General features: G+C 41.5%; 1 long non-coding RNA gene across 1 annotated transcript; it reads left to right on the plus strand.

The window, feature by feature from the left end:
• Positions 1–14,818: 14,818 nt before the first annotated feature.
• LOC147654020 (uncharacterized) lies at positions 14,819–23,277 on the plus strand. Its single transcript, XR_015284258.1, has 2 exons — positions 14,819–14,939; positions 20,332–23,277. It is a non-coding gene; the product is annotated as an uncharacterized LOC147654020 (long non-coding RNA).
• Positions 23,278–26,839: the final 3,562 nt, after the last annotated feature.

Genomic DNA, 26,839 nt, shown 5'->3' on the forward strand with positions numbered 1-26,839 from the left:
GCGGTAGAATTTATTCACTCAGTATACGTGCAGCTCCAAAACAGGTCCCAGTCCTCCTGCTCAGAACCATGTGTTATTTGAGGTGCAGTCCACCGCTTTGTGGTTTCTCTCAGTGAGCTGCAAATTCACCCTGTAGGCAAGGACACTGCCTGACCATTGCAGATGCTTGACCTCTCCCAGCTGACTGCTTTGTGTGGCCTGAACCACCTTCCTAGAATCTGGCATTTTGATACTTAAGTAACCTTCTTGAAGTAGATGTGCTGAATCTGGACCTGAGAACGAGTGGATTGACAGAGGATATTCTTAAATTTAGGAAACCCATCCAGGATTTAACTACCACTCTGGTTACCTGCACCTGTTGTGATGCTTCCTTGTTCTGGTATATTGTAAATGGACGGTCCTTGCCTGTCATGTTTGTATGGTCACAGAATATGTGTGACATAATGGACCTAACTAGTAATATCTTAAATATTATCCCTTATTTGCTCTCTCTGTAGTGGTGCAGTTGGTCTTATCTGACCAACAAGTAGCAATAAATTCTGATAGTGTATTTCACTGAGGATCTTGCTTAGCTGCAGCCATAAGTTTTGTTAGTCTCTTGTTTCAGACTAATTAATTAGACATGACTACATGAATTTGCTCTTTGAAAGACTCTGCCCTAATGTCATGCCCTGTCAGAAACAATCTGTATAATGGATCAGTGCTCATTTTGTTATTTTGTGTTCATATGACAAAGTATCATACTTTTGCAGGAGAGCTATCAGTATCTATGGTGCTGTAGTGAAGATTTCTTTTTTTCAAATACCTTTGAAGACTTGTAATAAGACTCCACAGCAACTCCTTACTCATGCTTATACTAATGAGAGCCTAATAATGATGAACTGAACATGAAGGCACATCTGTTTTTTTCATCAGCTTTATGCATTAGTGTCATGGAGGTCAGAGACTTGGACAAAGAAATTGCTGGAATTTTGCAGCTAAGTTTTGTTGACCCATACCCACATCTACTGCTACCCTTTTTCATTACTTTATGTCAGTTTCGGTTATACACATACTGTCAGTCTATTTCTTTGTCATGCATTGGGTCCTCAGCTTCTGCAAAGAGTGAGCAAGGAAATTGTCCAGCCCTGGCAAGTGTTCTTTGGGAATTGAGTCTCTGTGTCAAATGTTATTTACTTAGTGTTTGGCTTGGTACCCACAGTTCAGGTAATGGACCTCTGTGTACCTAGATGGTCTGCTTACATGTTTTATTTCAGGTTTCACAAGGTCTCTGTTATGTAGGTTTCAAGGACAGAATATATGGCATCACTGCACAATTTGTGTGTTTGTTCTCAAAAACACTTGCAATTTTTGATACCCCCTTCCTGCATTATGCCTTCCTCCTTCTCCTAAAAATTTATGCTAGAGGGCATAACCCACAAACCTCTGGGCTCTTCAGACGTCATTCACTTTGCTTAGGGTTGGCATCACTTACAGACACTAATATTTACCACTGTACACTTCTGTGGGTGCTCTGCTTCTTCCTCAGCAGCAACAGACTCTGCATAGAGAACTCCATGTCTCACGGTACCTCCCAGACCAAGTGGCCTTAAGTACTAGCTCTGACTTCATCTCTTCTGCTCTTCCCCCACCCTAACCTTCTTTCTGACTAACTTTTTTTAGAGAGAGTAGAAAACAGCTGCTTAGGTTGCCAAGCACCTGGGTTGTTTGCCTGAGGGGTGGGAGACTGTTTTTCCTAAGGACTAGTATTGGGTGTGCATGGCAAGGTTTTAGTGCTGGGGGGGTACAAGGTGGCTTCTATGACAAGTTCCTGGAAGCTTCCCCCATGTCCAATAGAGCCAATGTCAGAAGACTCGAAGTCAAAGCCAAGCAGTGGCAGCTGTAGCACCTCTGTGGTAATGTATTTAAGAAGGGCCAAAAGTTACTGAAAATGCAGCTGAGTGAGAATATGTGAGACAAACTGTCCTGCAGACCCCATGGTCAGTGAAAAAGGAGGAGAAGTCCAGGTGCTGAAGAGATTTCCCTGCAGCCTGTAGTGAAGACCATGGTGAGGTACACTGTCACCCTGCAGCCCATGGAGTTTCAGAGTGAAGAGATATCCACCTGCAGCTCCTGGAGGACCCCACACCAGAGCAGCTGGATGACAAAAGGAGGTTGTGACTCTGTGGGAAGCCTACCCTGAAGCAGGCTCCTGGCAAGACATGTGGATTCATGGAGAGAGAAACCCACACTGGAGCAGGTGTCAGGACCTATGACCCAGTGCGCACCGAGCTGGAACAATCTGTTCCTGTAGGACTGCATCACCTGGAATGAGCCACACTGGAGCAGTTTGTGAAGAACTGAAGCCTGATGAAGGACTCCATGTTGGAAAAGTTCATGGAGGACTTGACTCCCCTTGGAGGGACCCCATGCCTAAGCAGGGAAGCATGTGAGGAATCCTCCTCTTGAGAACAAAGGAGCAGCACAGACGGGCATGTGATGAACTGACCACAGTCCCCATTCTCCATCCGCCTGCATCACTGGGAGGATGATGTAAGGGAACTGGGTGAGGAGCTGGGCCTGGGAAGAAGGGAGAGGAGGTGCTTTTAAGGTTTGTTTTTATTTCTCATTATTCTATTCTGATTTGATTGGTAATTTTTTTTTTCCCCTCCGCCTAGTATGTTTTGTCCATGACTGTAACTGATGAATGGTCTTTCCCTACTCTTAGGCTTTCATTATATTTTCTCTCTCTCTTAAGTCCCAGCTTAGGAGGGGAGTGATAGAGCAGCTTTGATGGGCATCTGGCATCCTGCCAGGTCAACCCACAACAGTTTATTCAGTGGCCTTAGAGCCTTTTAGGCCTGCAGCTGGAAAACTGCATTATTTTCTGTGAGCTGGGGCAATCATTTGTGGCTCTGGAAAGTTGTTCTGCCCAGTGGCAAGTGCAAAGATCCTTGGTCTCTTCTAAGCCTGGTTCTGACCTTAGCATTCAGCATTCAGTATATTCATTGTGCTGTATGACTACTCTGTGGAAAACCTAATTATGAAAAGAGCAGCCAGGAACTAAATGAGCTCAGCACAAGGCCTGGGGAAGGAGAATATTCCAGGCATTTGAATGCTGGTTCAGGTACCAGCCCCCAAGCCTTCAGCCATTTCAGTGGAATAATTTTTTTCTGCCTTTCTTTCCTACCTAACAGAGAATAATTAACAGAATTTTGGTATTAGTGCATGTTTATCTACTCACTTACATCTGTTTGCCATAAGTATAACTACTGATGCCTGGTAGAGGGTTCAGGGCCTTCTAGATGCTCATTCAGCAAGGCAGTGTAAATCCCACTGGAAAACAGTGATTGAGTAAAACCTGTTCATTGCTGGACTTTTTCAGTTCTATTTTCACAGGGAGTCGTATTTGGTATGTCACTGAAAAACTCTGTTCTCCAGAGTAGAGTTAATAGGAAATTTACATTATCTCTAAATTTTTTCCCTTTTTCTATTTGCAGTGAATATATTCCTTTTTTACTTGATTTTTTTCTAAATTCAAATGCAGTAAGTACGTTGCTGAAGCCAAGAGAAATGTTTATTAAAGTCAAATGTGAAGTAACAGGGAGAATCACATGCTTTCAGGGCTACTATAAATACTTTGTTTTGAAGAATAATGACAGTAGCTATGTCTCTTTATTCCACCTGTATTCTTCATGGGTATCTCAAAATGCCCTGTGCACTGGTGCTGGTGTTTTTACTGATTTCTTTACAGCCAAAAACACTGGCTGGTGTTTTTACTGGTTTCTTATCTGCAGTATTTACCTCTCAAAATATGGAATGTTTAATTCCAAAAAGGTGCAGTAGTAAAGGATTTTGGTCTTTTCCAGCTTCTTTCACAGTAGAAATAATTTTTTTACATTATTTTCTAGCAAAGTAGAGAATCTCTACATTTTTTAAACAGTAAAATTTTTCTAAAAGATTATATTATGACCAAAACATTAACATTTTATTCAATTAATTTGTTAGCCTGCATAAGCTGCCTTTCAGGCTACAAACTGATGTTTAAATAACAAACAAAGGAAAATAACAGTCTAGAGAGGTCAGCTTTGTATCTAATATGCTTTTGCAGTTTACTTTTGTTCTGGTAGCAGAGGCTTTGAAAACTGTTCAGCTGCAGTTCAGACAAAGGTCAATCGGGCCAGTCAATATATAATGCAAAGATCCAAATCAATATCCTATGAAAGGAGGCTCAGCACCTTCTGCCTAAAAATACCTAGAATAGAACTTACTTATCAGGCTCATGCTGTCCTGAGGGATTTCATCCCTGTTCCCACTGGAGGAGCCCATCATCATATTGCAGTAATTTGTAATATTTTAACCACCTAGCCATGGGGTGAATTTCATGATACAAGGAAGCATATTGATAACCAGCCTTTGCTTTTTAGCACATAAATTCTAGGGTGCCAGGCTTATATTTTCCACATAAAAGTTCAGCAGCTATCACCTGCAAAGGTGGTTATTAGGGACTAAGACTAGAATTCATCATAGTAAGTATGGTTATTTACTTTACACATTTATGCAGTGTATCAGCCACAGCTTTGACAGTGCTCTGCAATTTTTTTTTTCACATGGAGGCATTCAAAGCTAAGAAATATATTCATACCTGCTGTCAACAAGTGCAACTCCCTTGGAAAGCTCTGAGCCAATTTCAGCAATGACGTGAACGGCTGCATAAATTTTAGTTCTAAATTAGTCAGAAAATAAGTGAAAGTGGGCATAATTTGCATGCTTAGGACTGAAAAGGGAAGAGTAGCTAGCAAAAAAAGTGTGCAATTAAGTGTGGGGCGGGAGAGGAAATAGAGGATCTGCTGGCATGAGTGTAGTGCATCAAATTTGCTTCTGAATTCAGACAACTACAAGCAAATGTAAATGTTATACTTAATGCAACTAGTCATTTATAGTGGAGTGAACACACTTTCTCTACCTGTTATGCTCATTGCTATGCTAATGGGTGGCCTGGAGAATGTCATGTCTAGGCTGGCATTCAACACACACATGTATGTATGTGCTGAATACATTTCTCAGTTCCCTAGTGAGCTCAATAGTATGATTGCAAATATCCTGACTAATTATGGAAGGGAAATCTTGAGAAATTAAAACAAATTGCCTTGATCACCTTGAATCGGGGGTCTTCAGGGGTCTTTTGCTTTAAACAGCCTTTCCTGTATTCCATCCAGCCTACTGAGACAGATCATGGAAGATGAGGGAGATTTGTCACTAAAGCACAACTTCAGTACCTGCTCAAAGGAAATGGCTAAGAACTGTGTCATGAAGTGAAGGCAGCATTTGAACTGTCGACAGGAACTGCTCAGCTTGGGTGCTGTCATGCTTCCAGGCAGCCCCTGGCCCAGCAGGATGATTCAGAGCCTCTGAGATAGACATCTCCATTTGAAATACAATAGGTGGGGAAGGTGGCCACTTCTGAAATAATTCAAAGCAGCTAGGAACCTCTCTCTCTCCACTGTCTGAGCAGGTCACTGAAATTCCCACCTACCAATCACCTGGGAAGCCTCTCAGTTTTGATCTGAACAAGTGTTGAACCTCAATCACCTTCATCCACTTGAAATCCAGAGCACCGAGTCATCTCTTGAGAGCAAGCAGCTAATGATGGAGGAGGAAGAGGCAGCAACCACTTCAGAATAACTTCATTGTTTGAACACTCTTACAAGAAGTGGGAAACATGGATTTTAAGCCTTTCTCGGACTGAAGGGGTTTGAACCGCAATTCCTTTTTCCTTAGAGTTTATCCTACCCATCAAGCTAGAGAAGTTCTTCATTCTGCTCACTGTGTGAGGCTATGGAGTACAGAAAGAATAGGTAAGAGGAAGCTTGATTTTTCAGCCCATTGGTGAGGGCAGGCATGAGAGAGTCCTGAGGCTTGGTCCCAGCTGTCACTGCTGTTTAAGTATTCTTTACTGTTAATTTGTAATACAGGCACTCATACAGTCAAGTAGACATGGTTGACAGACTGTAGAGACTGTAGTGTTTAATTCTGCCTGAATTTGTACTAAGCACCAAAAACATGTGAACGTACTTCCTGACTTTTTCACATCCAGTGATAAGCACCTGAGACTAGCAGCAGAGTTGCCTAGTTAGGAGCAGAGTTGTTCGAGGCCTTCTGTGAAGGTAGTTGAGAGAGAAAGGAAATTGATGAAGGAAAAGTGAGACCGTTCTTCATTCAAATCACATCCTGAAAGTGCCTGTTCTTCCCTGTTGATTACAAAGTGAGCCTAGAATGATAATGTTCCCCAAATAAACCTCTTGGTTGAATTTAGTATTCCCAAATCAAGGAATATGGGTTTTTTTCTCTGTTGTTTTTCAGTTTATTGCTGCTGGTTTCCTTTGTGTTCTGCTCAGAATGGTGTACACCTTTGGAGAAATATACAATTGATGTGTCTAAATGCAACCTAAGTGCCAAGACTGCTATCTAACACCAACCTTTCAGGGTGAAGTGTGGGAGATTTTAAACCTTGACTTTACCCCTGAGAATTTGTGTACAGCAAAGCCTTTACTCTTTCACAAAACCACCACACAAAGAACAGACCCCGTTGGAAAGATACATTCAATAATCAGTCCTGAAATGTTACATCAGTCAGCAGTTCTACCTTCTTTAACATCATTAAATGCATCTTTTCCATCAAAGCAATGCGCAGTTTCAAAATATAAAATGCATTTATCATGTTGGGATTTTTTTTCACCTGAGAACATTTTCTTTATTTTGGACACTCTATAAAAAATTCTGGCACTCCTATAAAAAGAGGAGTCCTAAAAAGGTAGTGACAAGATGTGCAACACTGCTGTACTGCTGGTATAGCTTGTGGAGGACTCTGCAATGAAAAATCCCAGGAATCCCCTTTGAGGTTCCATTTTACTTATTTTTTGTATTTCATGATCTATCAGGAACACACCTCTTTTTATTAATGAGCTTCTGTAAGAAAGGTTGTTCACACAAGAGAGGAAGAAACTCATTGCTGTGAGAGTTTAAACTGGTAGAGTACCATTTAGCTGAAGGTTTCTTCAAGTGCAGGTATTTCAAAGGAATCTCTGTATTGCAGACTTGGGCCCTATAGGTAATTCTGGGACCATAAGGTCTTTGGTGGCAAGTAGTGCATCTTCTTATATGTTTCCAAAAGTTCTTATTTATGTCTGGGGCCTCATGTTGTTATTTTAATAGTAACAACAGCAAAATCAAAATTAGGCCACTACAGATTATTTTCATTTTTTTTCTGAGATATACTTCTTAGAAGCTTTTAGTGGAAGAACAATGTTTTGTATCTGTAATCCAGAATATACACAATTAAACCCTGTCCCAAACAAAAGATTTTTCTAAATCAGATGTCTTCAGTACTCACCCATGATTTAAATGGCCTGTCTCTCCACCAGTGGAGCTAAAGGGAAAATATGGCTGTGTAGGCATATTTTTCATTTTTCTAAATAACAGCAACAACAGTTGAAGGGGAAATGGTGGCAGATGATGAAGACTGTATTAACTTTGGGTTAGCCAGTTTCAGCAAACTAGCAGGCACAGTGCAAAAACTTGCCATTTTTGTTTGGAAAAGGCTTCAGTAATAATGTCACCAAAATGACTCACCAGCCTTTATATCTCTCTGTGCAGTGTTTTCCACCTTTTTCATTCTAAGGGGATGTTAACTTGTTAGTGAAAATTGCATAAAGGTCACATAACATGAGTTCTCTGGTGATCTCCACGTATTCATCACCATCCTTCATAACCATAATGATCCAGAGTAAATTATACACACCTTAATTGGCCCAGGGAATCTTCTGGAGGAGCAGGTTACAACACAGCTACTATCTCCCTGCAGGTGTTCTGCCATGTACCAGCACTTTTACTACAGTCTGAACACAAAATTTTAGGCCTTTTCATCTCTAGTGCCTTTAGGGTTTAGTTGTGCTATCAACAAATTTTCCTAGGATGATATATCTTTGTAACATTTAGACTGTGTATTTTTCCCAAAATCATTTCAATTCTTGAAGTATCTTTTTTCACTCATCAGTTCAAGAGCCATGGCAAGGGTGTTTCCCTGCTCATTTCACTGTATTATTTGACCTTATTCCAAAACAAGCAGCACTGACTGGAGAGGAAGTACTAGGGAAGAAGCAAGAATGTCTCTATTTAATCTATAACATAGCTCTTGTTATGGATAAAGGTAACACAGACACTCTCTTTGATTTACCTTAAACCACTTCCTTCTGTGTTGCCTTTAAAAACCTTCAAGACCATGAGGACAAAAAACTAGGGCTAATATCTTCCCTTCTGTACTGTCTAATTAAAATGTGAGTTCAGACAATTATTTACATTAATAAGTCCAATTAAATCTACCAGCCTTGCCAGAAATGTCAAATAAACAGCACCAGCTGAAAAAAAAAAAAAAAAAAGCATCAGCTGAACACAATTATAAATAGGGAACTTCTCCCACAGCTTTCCCCTCATTTGAGGTCCCTTTTATACTGGTAGGAATGATTTAGCCTACAGATTCTGGCAGCTTCCCTTCTGATTGTGGGGCATTTTTTTGTGCCAGTATGGAAATGTTTAATTTCATTTAGCAGGTCTTGTTTCCTGTTTCTTATATGGCAACTAACATATTAGCTTCTGTGCAGAGAGCTGAAAAGTTTACATTTTAGATGCTAGACTCAAGTCAGAAGGAGATTTTCTCTCTCTGAGAAAAGCTATTCCAAAAAGCTACACTAAAGTTACCAATAATATAGTAGCTTATGAGCTAATTCAGACTGTGCTTTCATCTCTATTATGATTGCTCACTGTTGCTGTTAAACACTACAGTTGCTTTCTGCTGCTTTTTTATAGTACTTAAGTGTCATAGCCTCTGGCATCTCTATGAATAAGCTTTGCTCTCCCAATTCCATAAAATTTGATGTCTCTTCCCAGTGTATCCTAAACTGTCCTGGCACTGACCATCAGGGCTGTGCCTGGCCAGATGTGCTCAGGCAGGGAGAATGCTGTGAAGAACCCAGAGCCTGCTCCTATAGGCTGCAATGAGGATTGCTCTGGCAGGTTCAGAGGTCAGAGAGCAGGTAGGGTTATACCAGCAGCCTCAGGGTCACTGAAGCAGTAAAATCCTAAACATCCTGATGTGTTCCTTGGTGTCAGGATTTAATCCAAAGTCTCTGGCTGGCTTCCACATAGTGGTTCTGAAGGCAAAGGTTTGAACTGAGGCAAGATCTGACATGTGACCTTTCCTATCCAGAAAGTTTGGGTTAATGTAATCTATGGATTTTTTCCCAGGTGCAAGGTCACTCCCACACCACTTCTGTCACAGTCTGTTCTCTCCATATGGCTACATGTCTGACAAACAATGTCCCATTGTTTTGTGACTCCATCATGCTTCAGCAATACAGATTATAGGGTCTCCAATGCCTGGCAAATTGTTTGGTTTTTTTTATTTTATGCCTCCTGTTATGGTGCATAGACATCTATAGGAATTTTATCTTTATATACATACCAGCATTTATTTAGCATTTTTATTTGATATTATCATTGTTATACAACCTTCCTCCTATGATCTTATCCACATAACATTCTCTGTAGTTGTTGTATGAGCTTTAGAGGGTTACTTTTGTATTCCTCAGTCTGTCTGTAATTGTTACAGCTTTTATCCTTGGTTGTTACCCATTCTAAAAAATGCTGCTAACTTTGAATGTCAAACAGATGTTTTAATAGAATCTCAGTTCTTCTCAGCACCTGTTTCTTCCCACTCCTTGTTTAAGTAAGCACACATAGTACTTAGTCTTCCAAGAGAGTAATCTGGTTTCATTTTTGTTAGGCAAAAATCCAACCTTGCTGCACAGGTGTTCTCTTTTAAAGAGAAGCTCAAATGCCTTACAATATAGCTCTGTTCTCTTTCTACCACATACGCTCTTTAAGTGAGGATTTTGACATCTGTTCTTGTCATCCCATTATATGGTCCTTTGCAGAGAACTGTCAGAGAAAACTGCCTGAAGGCCTGCAGCATCAGTGTATGATAATATAATCATAACTCCTATATCCCTGAATTCCTCTTCGTCGTTAGCATCAATCTATATCTAAGACCACAGAAACCTGCTCTGTCTATAAATATACATTAACTGAGATCCATAGCCTGCATAGTCATAGAAGTACTGATATTTCTACTAAAATCCCTATTTTAAAAACTCATTTTTAGCAGGACACTTTCTTGGAAAGTCCATTTTATTACAGAAGCACACTTGTTTTCTTCTCTCTGTCCTTTGAAGTGGGCTTGTTTCTTGTGTATACATCTGGTCCTCTTTCACCATGGAGAAAAAGGGATCTTTAGGATCAGCGAATTGAGAGTGTGGTTTTCCAAGCATGATGGAAAAACTCTTGCTGACCTTTCAGGGACTTTTTATAAAGCCAAGACACTTAGACCATGTGGTAATAAACACCTAGAGTGTGAAGATTCAGTAAATTAAAGAGTAAATTCAGTATATCAAGAAGAGATATAAACCAGTAGTTTTTACGTAGAAGACATTTTTAAAGCTTATTTTGCCCAAAGAGAGTGTCCAATCAATTCAAATTTTTTATACTTAATTGGAAGAATTTCAAATGTATCAACAGTATTTTCCCAATCTGGTTACATTTACAACAGTATTATAACCATTCTGTGACATGTTATCATGCCACAGCATTAGTATATGATAAAGGTAATAAATTAACTGAGTTAGTAAACCAGCTAGATGAAACAAGTAATCAAAATCTGGGCTGCAATTCTTAGATATCTTCTACTATGACATATGAATAAGATACCATAACACAGATGAGGCATAAGCCAGATTCTGTGTGCTGAAGTAGAAGCAAAGAAGGGGGAACTTTACTTATATAAACTGACACAACTGCCAGCATATGAAATTGTGACATTTGTAAGCATTTGTCCACTAGAGAAAATAAAAAATAAGAAGTATTCTTACCCCAAGATAGCACTGGAGAATTGATAGAAAAAAATGTAAGAGCTGGGTTTCACTGCATGGTGGAGAACAAGTCTCTTTGAACGCGGGTGGTTTGATGGGGAACAAGATGCTGAAGGGAGGAGAATATGTTGTTCAGCTGAAGAGAGGCCTAACCTTCTATTTTGTACTTGTGAAAGGGCCTTTTCAATTTCATGATCAGATTATAAATACATGAATAAGTATCTGAACACTTGCACTTTCACCTACTTTTGCTCATGGCCATGGGAAAGCAGGCTAGTGCCCAAGAGTGAATTGTGAGTGCAAGGCATTAACACTTCAAATATCCAAAGAGCTGAAAATCACAGTGGAAAATATTTTGATAATAATGCAGATTACAAAGCACAGTATTACAGTGCATTCCCCAGATCAAAAGAAGTGCAATAAAATCAGCAGGAGATATAAATTTCTAAATAAACACCTCCAAAGCCTAATTTGAAAGCAATAGAATGTGTTTGGGAGTCTATGAAGTAAACTTGTCTTCAACAAGGCCTATGACCAGCCCTATCTATAGACAATGACTTCATCTCAGCATGTATTTTTGAGTCAATGATAAAAGCAAGACTAAGGCTTCTTAGGACTAAAGTTTTGTGGTCCTACTCCAACAGCCTCGTGCATCACAAACCAGTGTAAGAGCATATATTGCTTCCTAAGGACTTTTCCTTCCAAGGCTCCTTTGATGCCAACTGCCAATTTAGTACTTCATACAGAATGTTTGATCTAGAAACAGAATCATGAAGCAAGGGTCTTCTTTGTAGCTTTGGAACCATAGTGTAGTTTGTATATAAAAACAAGGACTGGCACAATTGCTAAGTTCATGTAGTGTCACTGGACAGTCTTGAAGTTTCCTGCTGAAGATCTGGTGTGGCAGCTGTTGGTAGATGTCCAAGGCTGTTACTCCCTGGTCTTCCCTTGAAATGCCTACACTGCTAATGGTTTTCCACCATCAGACATGCCTTTAGTAAGATATATATCATCTAGTTTTAGATGTTAACATCTGAACTTGTTACCTCCAGGTCTCTTCATTTCCAGTGAAGAAAAATACATGTACTTCTAGAGAACTATGTTTTAGACAAGTAATTTACCATTTTAGACAAGTAAGAAACCATTTGTTTCCACTGACTTTAGAGGGTGTTCAGATGACCCTGCTCAAGTACAGACTTTGAGACTCTGGCAAGTTACAACTCACTCACTTTTTCTGTATGAATTGTCAATCATAGAACCATCTACAACTTCAATTACCTGAAAATAAGAAAGTGGTACGTCATTTTGCATTCTCTTCAATGCAGGTCACCATTTGTCCATTCTTTGGCAGCTATTTCACTTCCTAGAGTTGCTTGCCATGCTACTGTTAAATTGACCACAGTCCTTTTCTCTTCACTGACCTTCTAGCAATTAACTGGCTCTCTTTATTACACTCTATTTTAATGTCAATGGTTTTATGCTAGAGTTCAATCACTTGGACACTCAAATGACTTCACAGGAGACTAAGAATGATAAAGAAGTCCCTTTAATATATTTAGATTAGAATTATAGTAGATAATTAACTTTAAAGCACATTTGTATAAGTGAGATTTACTGAGTACAACAAAACCAAACATAATTGAAGTTATTCCATTCATTATGTGAACTGTGTGTTTTCTTTCTGTGTTGTCTAAGATATGAAATTGATTTTCATAAGATAACTTTTTAGCTTTTATTTCCAAGCCAGGCCAACTGAAAAAAAAAAGGCATGGAGTGGAAGGGTCTCTCAGTTCCTAAAGATTCTCCATGTACTACCATGTCTTTAGGAAATACCTGTTTTCACTCTGAGGATCAGAACTTAATACATAAACTATCTTTGGGAGTTTACAGAGAAATGGAAGAAGTAGAAATGGAGGTTAAGAATTACTTATCTTGAATAAGATTCTTTTCAGTACAGGATATCAATCACTTCTGACTGCTCAAAGGAAGCACAAACTTATTATCATGAGGCTTTAGATAAATAAAATGCAAAGATCCTCCTTACTTATTTTGGTGTCTATAAATAGCCATGAAAATCATGAACAATCACAGTGTTCCTTGTAATTAATCTAGTATCCTTGAATGCTTTTGTATTTTTTTCTGGTATTTGTTGCACATAGATGAAATTAGGGGAATCTTTATAAATTTCTTCACAGAATTTACCTGAAATAAAGCAGAGAAGTGCATAAAAGCAAAACAGACCAAAAAAAAAATCTTAAAAATCTTCTTGTGGAACAACATCTCTAGTATTGGCTTTCACCCTTTCCTCAAGAGAACATTAACTTAATTCTGGATGTGTTCTAGTATACTCCACATCATCCACTAATGCCATCGGTTTCTCCCATTGAACTCTCTTTTGCATCCAGCAGGAGTTCTGAGGAAAAAAAGACTGATAAATCAGGACCATAAAAGCCATTTTAGGATTTGGGAAATATCTTTTCTTCTGAGATGTTCGTCTCAGTTCCTGTCCACAAACATTTATTTGGGCTTAAATTATGTTTTTCTTTGCCCCCTGGACAAATGATACTGTCCAGGTAATGCTGGCAGCAGCATTTTACAGGTACAGCCAGGGGTGGTATTTAATGCAGAGGTAATGTCTTGAGGACATGAAGAATACCTCTTGGTCTTGTTGGAAGTTCATTTAATTGATCACCTGTGTAGCAGTTTTCATTGCTGACCTTCAGAAAGAAGTAGGCTTTCCTTAATTTACAGATTAACAGCATAAAGCTTTGGAGAGTTTGTGGTCTTGGCTCAGCAAACAATGTCAGTGTTGATACAAATTTATATTGATGCTTCCTTTTATTACTAAGCCATAGTACATTCACAAAACGGATTTCCTTATATAAATCAAGCATGAATATATATATATATGTCTGTTCTTCCACCACTGACAAGAGATAGAATACTGTCCCTTGCTCCTGAACAATGCCAGTATGGCTTTTTGTAACTTTATGCTGGCCACAGAAAGAAACCTGTTGATTTTAAGACAAACACACTGCAAACCGTTTTCTTTTAGAATCATGTGTACCATGTCACTGAGATTTGTACGTTCTGTCATCCAGTAAATATTTTAATTAACAGAAATATGTACTTTCCCTTTAAAAAATTTAAAATAGTTATTAAAATGCACAGAAAGCTGCATAACAGATATTCTAGAATTTTGTAATAAATTTATTCTGGGAGAGATTAGATAAAACATAACCTAATTAGTTATCTTTATGGTAGTTTTAGATTTTTTTTTAAAACAAAAACGAACAAACATAAACAAAGATGAACAGAGCAGAGAGAATAAAATCATTAAAATCCTGTTTAATCACTTGGAATTTTTTTAACATGTTCATTTCTAAATTTTGAAACATTTAAATGTTACTTTTATGTAAATTTTTATTTGTCTGAGTAAATGCACGTGAATTCTCCACCAATACTCATGCCCCTGTTGAGCAACTGGCAAGTTGTTTTTTTCATGTAAAGAAACAGTTAAGCATCTTATAATATATATCCTATTATGGCAAAGCAAACACTTAAAGCTCTACCCTTTTATATGAACACTAAACAACATACTCATTGAACATTAGGACTCAAACAAGAAAGCAGCAGTGAGATACCAATGCTGTCTCTTGTTTCTCATAACCTCAATTAAAACAGCAGGATTGTGTGGAGGGGAAAGAAAAAAAAAAAATTACAGGAAAAAAAAAACCAGTTAGCAGTAGGTAGGCAGGGTAGAACTGTCACTGTTTGTGACTCCAAAAATCTTAAATCATGAGAATTTAATTAATGTGATTTGTGTCGCACACAGGTGTATGAGTAGCTTGTTAGCCACCATAATTAGCAGGGCTGGGGAGCTGTTGCTTTGTGGCAGACAGCAGTGTGAGGCAGCAGCAGTGGGGAGCAGGAGCAGAACACAGCTTTCGCTGCACTTTGGGGCCAGCACTCAGACAGGTGGGCTGCAAACTCCACACCTGCCCTCCCTTCCCCTCCCATGAATCTGCCTCCAGGGGAAACCTGGCCAAGGCAGCCCATTGCACAGAAATGGTTAGCTACAGACAGCTGTTCAGAGAATTCCTGAATCTTTGATTTACTGTGATCAATTGCATGATTAGGCTGCATGTCATTGAGGGTGGTGATTATCTAATGGGGGCACTGTGATCTCTGTTGCAAAGAAACTCTGCTGCAGAGGGAAAAGTCACAGAAGACATCAATATGCATTTCTACAAAATACCTTGGGGCATCTTTGCAACCAACAGACTATAAATTAAAAGAGCTTTTTCTCTGTTAAGCCAGTGAAGGAGACATGCTTGCATTAGATTTATGTCAGAAAGTGAATCTTAGTGTTAGTGGCTTTCTTTCAGCTAATGCATTTAGCTGCACTGAGGTATGAATTCAATCACTGAGCTATTTGGGAGGTATCAAGCACAGACATTAAGTAGGATTATACCACAGCCGTCTGCAGTTGCTAATTAAAATGTGGAAAACAGCCAGTATCAAATTATTTTGTTTAGACAATGCATGGCTGGGTTAAGTAGTTTAGCTTGTATGTGGGGGTTTCACTCTTTGGTAAGATTCTTACAATTTCACAATGACCTGTATCATTCTAATATACAGACTCTAAGTACAGCCAATGTCATTGTGCCCAAAAAGAAACTTTAAACTTTTGTACTGAAGTAGAATTTCTAATAAATAATCATAATTTTATTTGTGTAGTTTGGAAAATATACTGAACACAATTTATAGAATCTGCACACTATAAATTCTGTTCACCAGTAGCTTCAGCTACCAATTTCACCTATATTTTCACTAAATTGTGGTCAATTCTTGCTTTTAGAAGATTTTCCTTTAGTTTAAAAGAAAAACAATGAGCTATGATTTTGCGTTTAAATGGGCTCACATGAATCCTAGAGAATTTTCTTTCTAATGGTCCCTTATTCCAGCAAAATTTCCTTTTGCAAGACTGAGTTCTAGTCACAAGTTGCACCAATGTGCTTTGCATGTATCCAGCAAGCAAGGTCCAGGAAAACATTCATTCAGTCCTGCAGCCTTTTCCCTATGACCCACCAGCTAGCTCCAGTGAGGGAGCTGTAATCCAGATGAATTGTTCGGGCAGTCTGTGTCCTCTAACACTTTTCCCAGTGCACACCCCTGCTGCCCTGACAACATAACCAAAAATTCCTCCCTCGCACGCACACACTGCCTGCAGCCCCTGCTAAATGCCACATACAAGTGGGAATTCAACATGCTACAGGGACCACCTTCCTTTATGCTTTTTTGTTGCACATTCTCCCACCTCCTTATATGACTGGAGCTGTATCTTTTGTTGTAGGATGTTGTAGGATGCCCAAAAGCCATGAATCTCAGTGCTTTAGATGAGAGGACTCACTGCCATACATGCCACAGCTCTGTGCCAGTGCATCTGGAAGAAAAGCTGAACACGGGGGTTGGATGGTGTGTACCTCGATCCACCCCTCTGGTGGAGCTAGGCCAAGTCTGAGTTGTCTCACCAAAGCAAGGGGGTAGGAAAGCACACCTACTTTCTTCAGTGTAACACAGCTCATGTGGCCCACTGTAGCCAAAAGTTCAGGCCGTCCTTTATTAGTGCTTGAAAGCTGAGTAAGTGCCATGTCTCCATCTTGTCATTGAGTGAAACCCCAAAGGAGCCCTAGTGCAAGAGTGTATGTGACCATATGTGCCATAAGGGTTATGATGGCCACTGCAGTTGCTTCAGTGACCAGTGTAGGAGGTCTGGCACATCTGTTCTTCTCACATTTGTTCTGTTGAGTCTCAAATTCCTTGTCCCTCTAAAGAAATTATCCATTGCAATTAGTTTTCTTCTCAAGCCACTCTTTATCCAGCTCAGAATTCAAGCAAGATAAGTACGTTTGTGTGTGCATTAGAAACACCACTGAAATGATCAGCACAGGAGCACAGCTTAAAAAATTACATTTATATTGTCACCATTATAGTTAAGGGCCAATGCCTGCTACAGATGAAGAGAACTTCTGTCCTACTACACTTCCATCTGCACTTCCTTTGCACTGTCATGAACAGATGGTTTTGCATCCTTCTAACATTTTGGCAGCTACCATTAGCAACCCAAGTGTTAAAAATTTTATTTAAACTAAACCTTAAATTTCACTTCACTATTTTGTGGCAAAGTCAATTCAGTGACAAAATTGCAGCCCCTGCAAAGGACTTGAAGGAAGCTGGAGTTCTTCAAACTTATGAGTTAGAAGAAAAGATGGTTTGAATAACTCTTCTGACAAAACAATCTGGGTTTTAAGCAACATGGATTCAAAAGGGAATCTTAAAATCAATGAACAGCATGCATTAGGAACTTACCCAACCACTGTTTTTCTCCTTGCTTGAAAATGACTCATTAAAAGGACACATCAAATTGCTTTCCATGTCTGTGAAAGCAAACACCAACACAATTGGAGAATTTGCTAAACTGTTACATTGAATGTGATATATAACAAGAGGGTTAGGAAGCTGCTGCATTTACATGTGGGAGAAGATAAGAGAAAAACACAAATGTCGATTTAAGAATAGGCAGGAAATTCCAATTTGCAATTATGCTTTAGTTTTTCTTAACAGACGTTGCAGTTTGTAAAACAGAAAGAAGCCTAGTTTTGTAGTTCATGCTCCCAATTTTCAATATAATTTTAATGTAAGTGTACAAAATGTTTGGTTTCATGCTTTAGGTTTGTTTAGGTTTTGTTGTAATATTTTTGCCCTGCATCCTACACAGAGTATTTATGACATTCATCTGTCTCAGCTGGAAACAGAACCGCATTTTTAGGCCCACATATAGACACAAAGTGAGAGTTGATGTTTATATTTAGTGATTATAGACTTCCAAATGTAGAGATTTCATGGTAAAGAAGTCTTTTAAATGAAGTGTCATATTAATCACTTCTACTCATCCTTCTGTAGGTAAACCCCTAATAGGGACAAGTGTCAGAAAACTGGGCTGTAAAAATAAGAAAAAAAATCTGCCTGTCTTTCTCAAAATCACAAACTCCCAAAGGGAAAGTAGGGATTTTTGGCTGAAAAAAGGAAGTTTTTCATGCCCCATGCCCCAATCCATGCTTTGGATTTGGGGCATGGGCAGGAGCATGGCAAGCACATCCAAGAATGCCACTGCTTGATACTCAAACGCTATCAGAGAATGCACATCAGCTGCATACATGAAGCTTCTCTGTCTTTCAAAATATAAAAATATAAATCATCATGCTGAGGTTTCACTTTCCCAAGCCAAAAACATTTCCCTTTCAAGCATGCAGAATTTATATAAATTTATATAAAATACAGCATGATTTCTTGGAAAAGCCACAAAGTATTCACATCACTCCACAGACTAATAGGATGACCACCCCTTAGAGTCTTACCCCACAAACTGTGGAAGGAGACATCTCCAGTCCTTCTCCTCACCACTAGTTCACTTGGCAACTTTTGTTTCAGGCTGTTGGTCAGTGAAAGGGGAGTGAGCTCACAAGGACCTAAAGACAAATGCAATCAATAGGAAGTCCTGAAAGGGTGTCACCCCTTGAAAACATTGGGAGTGTGTATTTATGGACATGATTTCACACTCCATTTGGAAGGTGTAAACCTTGTGAAACTCGGGGCAGTTGTTCCTTATTATTATGTCTAGCTGAAAGCAGCAGCTGAATCAATGTTTTAGCAGAAAAAGCTGTTCACTCTGGTAATTAAGGGGACTCGAACAGTTAACCTATCAATAAGAGCTGTGCCAGTCAATTCAATAGATCTCATTTTCATCAGGAATTCAGACTGAATACTCTGCATACTATTCTGGTCCAGAAAAGAACCTAGTGCATACTGCATTAAAAATACCTATTTCTTGAAGGGAATATTTCATTATAATGGCCTATCTGACCACATTTGTGATAATATTTTTCATAAAACAATAATACTAGTGAATTTTACAACTTGCCAAGGGAGACATGATACTGTCAGGATGCATCCCAAATGTGTTCAGCTAGTTCAGTTCAAAGGAAACAATGGAGCTCATAGACATGGTATGTTACCATTCAAGTTGGCAAGGTTCCCATTACAAACACTCCTTTTTTTGAATATCTCTTGCTATCCAAGTCCTACATGATGCATATAATTTGAGCATTCTCCTTAATAAATGGCAAATGAAGAGCACTGTGTACAAGGAAGTTTCAGGGAGGGTCTGGGTAGGATCCTGTGTTACATTGAATGAGCACCTTCAGAGCAGGTAGTGGGAGGAGAGGCCCTCATCCAGAGGTTCTTGGTAGAAATATGACCCAAAAAATTTTGGATCTAGCCCAAACAGGGTACAACACCTCTCCAGAGGTTTTTAACTGTCAGCAGGATAAAACCTCAGGTAAGTGTATATAAAACTAGAGAACTTTATGCGTATTTTGACATTTAAGGATAGTACTGTGGAGCTTGACAAGACAAGCTTTGTCTGATTAAAGAGAATGGCATGGCACCCTAAATTACCAAAAATAAAATATGTATTGTTATATATTGCCACTATATGTTTTCTACGGTTTGTATATGAGAAAGTATGATTAAAAGTCGATGAGAGACTGTTTATAAATTTTGATTGCTTCATAATTTTAACTCTGAGCAACATTTTTATCATAATTATAGGCTTTCTTAAAGCATTTATGCAGATTGTTTTATTCAAAAGGGGTTTATTCCATATAAACTCCACTCTTTTATCTCTCCATAAAATCAGTGTGTGAATTCCCAGCAACCACAACTCCACTAGAGTCATCACATTAGTACCAGAGATATTTTCAAACAAGACAATATTCCTCCGGTTTTTCTAAACATTATCTCTTGCTTTCCCAGCCAGTGAGTGTCATGGTGATAAACAGCAATGATAATCCTAAGTACATTTGTTACATCTTTATGTCTCTTTAAAAGTATTAGCAAGTTTGTTCTCATAATTCCCCTGTGATATTCCTGTGTGCTATAGTAGCCAGTGTATCTATGGTTCAGTGGAGGCTTGGGAGATTAAGCCAGATATCTCACATCTTCAGCTCAAGGATATGTAAGTCCAGGGATTTAGATGCAGAGCTTATGTTCATTTCAGTGATAATTTTGTGTCTAAATGTCCTGGAGCCCTACAAATGCTGAAATCTAAAGTACTTTCCAGGGACCTCAGGCTGTTTCTTAATCGTTATTAATAGCCAGTTGATTGCACTGTTTCAATGCATGTGAACTGCTTTTGAAAGCTGAAGCAGGCTCTGAGTCCATGACTCCCAGCTCAGATTGGCTCAGATCCATATTTTGCCTATGAGAAAAGGGCTCCAGAGAAAACCATCCTCTCTCCTTCCTTCAGGTTTTCTCACAAAGGATACAAGATGTCCATCCCAGCCAAAAGCCCGGGATTTCTGCAGTGGCAACAATCGGAGAATCAGGACACTTTGGTGGAACTTAAGGCAGCAAACTGACAGCACAGCTGGACCTAATGTAACAGGAGAGCAATCTAGTCCCCTGGGTGACCCAGGGGCAGTCCTGGAAAGCAGCAAAGAGAATCATCCTCACTGGAAAAGGAGCTGAAAGGTTTGAATAGTTTCATAGCAGTGACTGTCTCAGCAAGCTATGCCTCATCCCAATGATTTGAGAAGGAACTTCTTCTACACTGGAACATCTACAAAGTAAACAGAAAAAAATATATATCCCCATTTTTCATATACTGCTGAGGCATCAAATGGAAAATATAATGTCACCTTCCCCAGGAAATGCAAATATATGATGTTAAATACATACAAAATATGTGCAACCATTTCTGCCATTGCCATAAAAATCTGATCTTTTGGTACATGTGCTTGGATACCCAGAAGGAAATTGATTTCTTAAACCTGTAGCATGTTCTGGTAGACATGTTCATGACAATGATGACAGTCTCTAAACACTTCATTCTTCAGTGAGGGGTGTTAGGTTGCCTCAGTCTCCTTGAAGCTAAGTCTGATGCTAAGCTATGCTCCATTTTAAAGCACTACCTTCAACTTTGATGATTTCATCAAATGACTGGATTACATTGCAGTGGGATAGCTTAATCTTCACTCCATACTTTCTGCTCATAAACCATTTGAAAAACTGTTTTGCACTTTGGTCTTGGAATGTATATTCTGCACTTGAATGGTGTGGTTTCAACTTCAGATCCTATTGGAATGGGAAACAAATCTAAGACCTAACCACCTCCACCCCCCCTCCCAAAAAAAACCCCACCACACAGAGAAAGCAATTCCATTACTGTCTACTGCTCTAAAATTAAATGAGAGAAGCATAACAAAAAAACAGTTAGATTTCTCCTGTTGACTTTTATAACTTGCATGTTACAGAAGCCGTAGCTTCCCTCTGATTTCACTCCAGTATGGATCAGGCATCATTCCACAGCATTCACAGGAACCAAGCCCATGGGAGACACAATTTTGGTGAACTTTGTTTTCCTGTCTACAGCACAAACCCCATTTAATCCTTAAACACTAAAATTGGAATAATCTTTGTCTATAGTTCCAATATAGTTTTAGTGATTTCCCAGCTCTATAATTTTAATTTGTTCAATGATATTTCCACCTTGAAAACATGCTAATACTAACATTTGAAGTAATAGAATAAATACAAGTTGAGTGCCTGGATTTCTCATGACACTGCTGTTGGAGAGGGTGCTGGTCTGTATTCTAGAGCATTTGTAGGACAGGCAGGTTGTCACTGAACTTAATTTCAAGACTTGATAAAAATACTGCATTTAAGAAAAAATATTTAGCTATGTCAATTATATTTTGATTTCTTAGGCTTGCAACTGTTTCATGGAAGAATGCTGAAAAAGAGATAGCTGTGTTGATGATGGAAAACAGTCAAATACTCATATAAGTATATTGGTTAAAAAAGCAAGCACATTAGAGGTAACAAAATGTCCATTTTTAGGTAGCAAGAGAAGATTTTTAATATCTATCAAGGATATCAATATTTTTTTTCCAGATTTGTTGTTCATGTACTTGTTTGAAAATAAGGGTCATGTTCTACCATAGCCTTTCTTTGCAGACAAATGGACTAGATAACAGCTACAGGCATTTTTCTGCATGAGGAAATTGAATAAAGACAGTCCAGGCTCCTCTCTGGAGCCAGGGAGCAGCTGCAGAACCAGCCACGCTGCCCATCAAAGTTGCAGCTACAATTAATTTAAAATAACTCAGTGGCAACTATTCCAGAATAAAACCTTATTTCTTCTTTGACGGTGTGCTCCGATGCTAGGCTGTATTTGGTATTGCCAAGGCGTGGAGGAGACCTTACCTCGGGGCCGGTGCTTGGCACCCGAGGAGTCCCCAGTGTCCTCACAGTGGAGCACTCCAGGCGAGCCGCTGGAGGTGGGGGGGGGTGATTTATTTTTTAAACCTGGGGTTTCTGAAGCGGCAACCCTCAGGTCAGACCCGGCGGCAGAGTGTCTGCTGTACTGAGCCTAGAGTCCCGGGGAGGGCTGGGGAAGGCTCCGAGCCCCTCTCCGGCAGACCGGGGGTGCCTGCAGCCTCCCGCCGGCAGCTGCGGCCATCCCTTCTGCCCCTGCCTCCCGAACACCTGCGGCAGCATTAGCCAGCCTCGGGCATCCATCGGCGTTCTGCAAACTCAGTGTCGAAAGCCCCCGCAAGGCAACAAACAAAAACCTGCAAAGAGGAAAACGCTGTAATCAAGCAGCAGAGCTTTGGAGGTTTGGAGACGAGAGTGGAGAGAGTTCGGATCAAACGGGATTTAAATGTAAACAGCATATGATCAATAACCACCCCGTGTGCATTCCTCTACTCATTTAACATCAGCTAGGACAGTGCAAATATTGCAAGTGAGTACTCGACAAGGAAATCAGCTGAGCGTGTGTTTAAACTGTGGTTAATTATTAATATGAACAATTCTTTTCAATTAAATGTTTCGTTTAATCCCCTCCTATCGACTTGTCTGGAAAGCTGTATGTCTAGCTTCCAAAACGATAATGTGGGTGCAGACTTATTCTGGGGAATTTTATATAATCCATATAATATCATTCGTGCAATGAATCATCATCTTTACTCTTCTTTCTTTGTTCTAACCAGCTGAGGCAACGAACAATTTTTTATGTAAATACTTATGACAGTTTTTAGATGTTAAAAGGAATTTGTCATGAAGGTCCCTCCAAGTACAGGGGAAAAACACACCTCGGTGAAGATACCAGTCTTGGAAAAGTGAATTCAGAGGGAAAAGCAGCTCATGTTTTGAATAGTAACTTCCGAATAAATTAATTGTGACTAATATATTCCTGCTACCGCTCATAATCTCTTGCCGTGTCCTGGGCAGGTGCCCTCCACCCTTTGCAGTAGGTCTGGCCACCTCATTGCACGGTTCCTCGTTCACCCTACAGAGTTTGTGCTTCTGCAGCTGCCTGCTCCCTGTGTCTGAGGTCTTTCCTTCCCCTACTACCTTCTTCTAAATCAAATCCTCCAGGTCCCGCTGTAGAAAACAGTCTCTGAAACCTCTGAATCTGCAAAGCCCTTCCTTCCTTCCTTCCTTCCTTCCTTCCTTCCTTCCTTCCTTCCTTCCTTCCTTCCTTCCTTCCTTCCTTCCTTCCTTCCTTCCTTCCTTCCTTCCTTCCTTCCTTCCTTCCTTCCTTCCTTCCTTCCTTCCTTCCTTCCTTCCTTCCTTCCTTCCTTCCTTCCTTCCTTCCTTCCTTCCTTCCTTCCTTCCTTCCTTCCTTCCTTCCTTCCTTCCTTCCTTCCTTCCTTCCTTCCTTCCTTCCTTCCTTCCTTCCTTCCTTCCTTCCTTCCTTCCTTCCTTCCTTCCTTCCTTCCTTCCTTCCTTCCTTCCTTCCTTCCTTCCTTCCTTCCTTCCTTCCTTCTTTCATATTTGTCCTTAATTTCGACTTTCCCAAGCACTGTTCTCATATTCCACTATTTGAAATGTAGGAAGATTTAGCATAATTTGGAGGTCAGATTTCTAAATAAGCCTACTTTAAATAGCAAGCCCACACGGGAGATTGTCAGTATCTTTATTTTGTATACAGTTTACACACTGGCACCGCTTTTTTAAACCCTATATGTGGGTTAAAACTCAATTTTACAACCCCCATTTATATGAGATGTAGGTTTGACATCTGTTTGCCAGAGTGTTTTGCACTTAGCCTAACACCCACTATTAAATGACAAAATTGTGGCAGGCTGTCAAAGCCAGCTGACTGACAGCTGCTCTACTTTACAAAAAAGCCCCATTCAAATATTTGCAGGGTTGAAGCTTTCTGTAACGCTGTCGCCATTCTCCCCGTTATTTAGCATGTAAAATATAAGTCAAAGTTTTAAAGCTGCTTTCCAAAATGTTGCCATTTTTCCATATAAAAAGAGCGAGCGGTGGCTGCTGGCGGGGATCCAGCGCCAAACGCATTGGGTGGATATTTCGCTGGGTCCCCGCGTTCCTCCTATCTGCACAAACCCGATAAAACTGTCATTTAGCAGCGTTTCTTAATATTGCAGCTAATTAGAGCCGGCGTGTTATTGAAGTGAGAGCAAAAATCCACTTAAAAGAGAGGGGAGGGAGGGGGGTGGAAAAGGAAGGGAGGGGAATTTTCCGTGCAGGCAGAGGTACGCAGCCGGGCACGGCTCACAGCGAGACCCCCCCGGGAAAAGGGACGGGCACTGGGGAGGGGACACCGAGGGCATCCCGGCACTCCCGCAGCGGTCCTCCCCCCCTTTTTGCCCCCACCTCCAGGGGTCCCTCTGGGCAGCTCTGGAAGGACGTGCAAGGGACGGCTTTAGCGGAGGGCGAGCGCTGAGCCTCGGCCGGGATGTCTCCCACCTCTAGCCCCACGGATGAGGATGGAACATCCAATTCAGGTCCTTAATACTCGCCCGTCCGATGCCCTGTTCCCCCTCCGAGCGCCAACACGAGTCTGGAAAGGACAACGGTGGTTTAAAGTTAAAAGCAATCTGCTTTTTATTCCGACATCTCTAATGATTGTATGTGACTGAGCACCTCAAAATAGCTGGCGAGGTAATCCCTGCATGCTAAGGAGTCTTTGCAGCAATTGCTGAGCTTTATCTGAAACTCGGGTACTTCCCGCAGTTTTTGCGAGACAAGCAAGGCTCTGGCTGACAACCGAATCGGAGGTTAATGCTGGGGGTGGGGGGTGGGTTGTATGTAATTAGTTTATTTTTTGAATGAGGACTAGTTCCACCCCCTAATAAAAGGAGACATTCGGCCGTAGGAAGGCGGCTGCCCTCGGTGTCCGTTCCCAGCTCTCTGGCCCCGGCACCTCGCAGGGTTCAGCCCCGACCCGCCTGGATGCTACAGCCCGTTCCACCAGCGGCCAAAAGCATCCCTGTGTTCCCCTCCTCCCTCCCTCCCCGACGCACATCCTCGGCACAGACGGGCAGGCACACGCCCGCACAGCCAGAGCAGAACGGAAAACGGGGCACTCTCAGCTTTACCTGAAAATCTTTAGCTGACTTGTGTCCATTTCAATAACCTCTATCGACTTGCTTTCCTAGAGCGGTTGTCATGTTGGCAGAAAGGGACTGGAAAATAGTGTTTTAGGGAGGGAAGAAAAAAAATGCGGGAAGAAAACTAACGGCGCTGTCTAGGAAAGGGGAGGTGATGGCAATGAGCGGTACAGGGCGGAGGAAGAGCGGACCCTCCGCAGCGATCCTGAGAGGAGAGGGGAGGCTGACAAAGCCCGGCTCCATCCCGAGGGAAGGCCGGGAGAAGGGGAGAGAGAGAGAGGAGGGGGGCTCTGAGCCTCCCTGTGAAATCCAAGTTTATTGTCAACAAAGGAGAGTCTGGCCGGGCTCGGAGCCTCCGTGGTCCCGAGCTGTCGGAGACAGAGTACGGCGGGGGCCGCGGGAGCGGGGTCCCTGCGCGGCCGGGGACCTTGGGGGCACGGCGGGGAGGGCAGGAGCAGGGGCCCTGCGCGGCCGGGGACCTTGGGGGCACGGCGGGGAGGGCAGGAGCAGGGGCCCTGCGCGGCCGGGGACCTTGGGGGCACGGCGGGGAGGGCAGGAGCAGGGGCCCTGCGCGGCCGGGGACCTTGGGGGCACGGCGGGGAGGGCAGGAGCAGGGGCCCTGCGCGGCCGGGGACCTTGGGGGCACGGCGGGGAGGGCAGGAGCAGGGGCCCGGGGCGGCCGGGGAGGACGCGGAGAGGGTCGGGAGGAAGCGCGGGGAGCCCCGCGGCGCCACACAGGTGCGGGAGGAGCACCTAGGGTTGGCTCTTGCCTTCCGGGAGGCATCTCTTCCAGAGAAAGGGGCAGAGGACAGTGGCCCAGCAGGAGCGGAGAGGCAGAAATGCAAGGTTAGAGGAGAAAGTGCGTGTGAGAAAAGGAAAGGGGAAGAGAAAGAGGACGAAGGCTCCGGGCTCCACCTCCCCGCTCGGCGCGGCGCTCCAGCTGCTCTCAAACCAACTGCTCAATTCTATTCACTGCCGCGACGGAACAAAAAAGTGGCTATTTATTAGAATACTTGTTTGGTATTGTTCGGTGCCACACAAAAGGCGTTTCATTATATTGGGGTGGGGAGAAAAGCCCCTCTCCTTTTTTTTTTTTCCTTTCCTTTTTTTTTTTTCCTTTTCTCTCTAGACCGAAACAATAACTTGAAATTGTCTTTAAAGTCTTTTCTATCAATAATAAATTTCATTTTCTCCTCTGTCTCCCTCTCTCCCTCTCTCCCCCTCTCCTGTGCGGTGTGTATGTGTGTGCGTGCGCGTGTGTGTGTGAGGGGGAGAGAGAGAGCGAGGGAGCGCGAGTGCTGAGTGTGCGTGTGTCGCCGGGCACTCGTGGCTCGGGCACAGCCGCCTGGGAGCTGCGCCGAGGGGCGAGGAAGAGACCGGCGGCTCCGT

The sequence above is a fragment of the Cyanistes caeruleus genome, chromosome 3 (genome assembly GCF_971803275.1).
Source record: "Cyanistes caeruleus chromosome 3, bCyaCae1.hap1.1, whole genome shotgun sequence".
In the NCBI taxonomy this organism is placed as follows: domain Eukaryota; kingdom Metazoa; phylum Chordata; class Aves; order Passeriformes; family Paridae; genus Cyanistes; species Cyanistes caeruleus.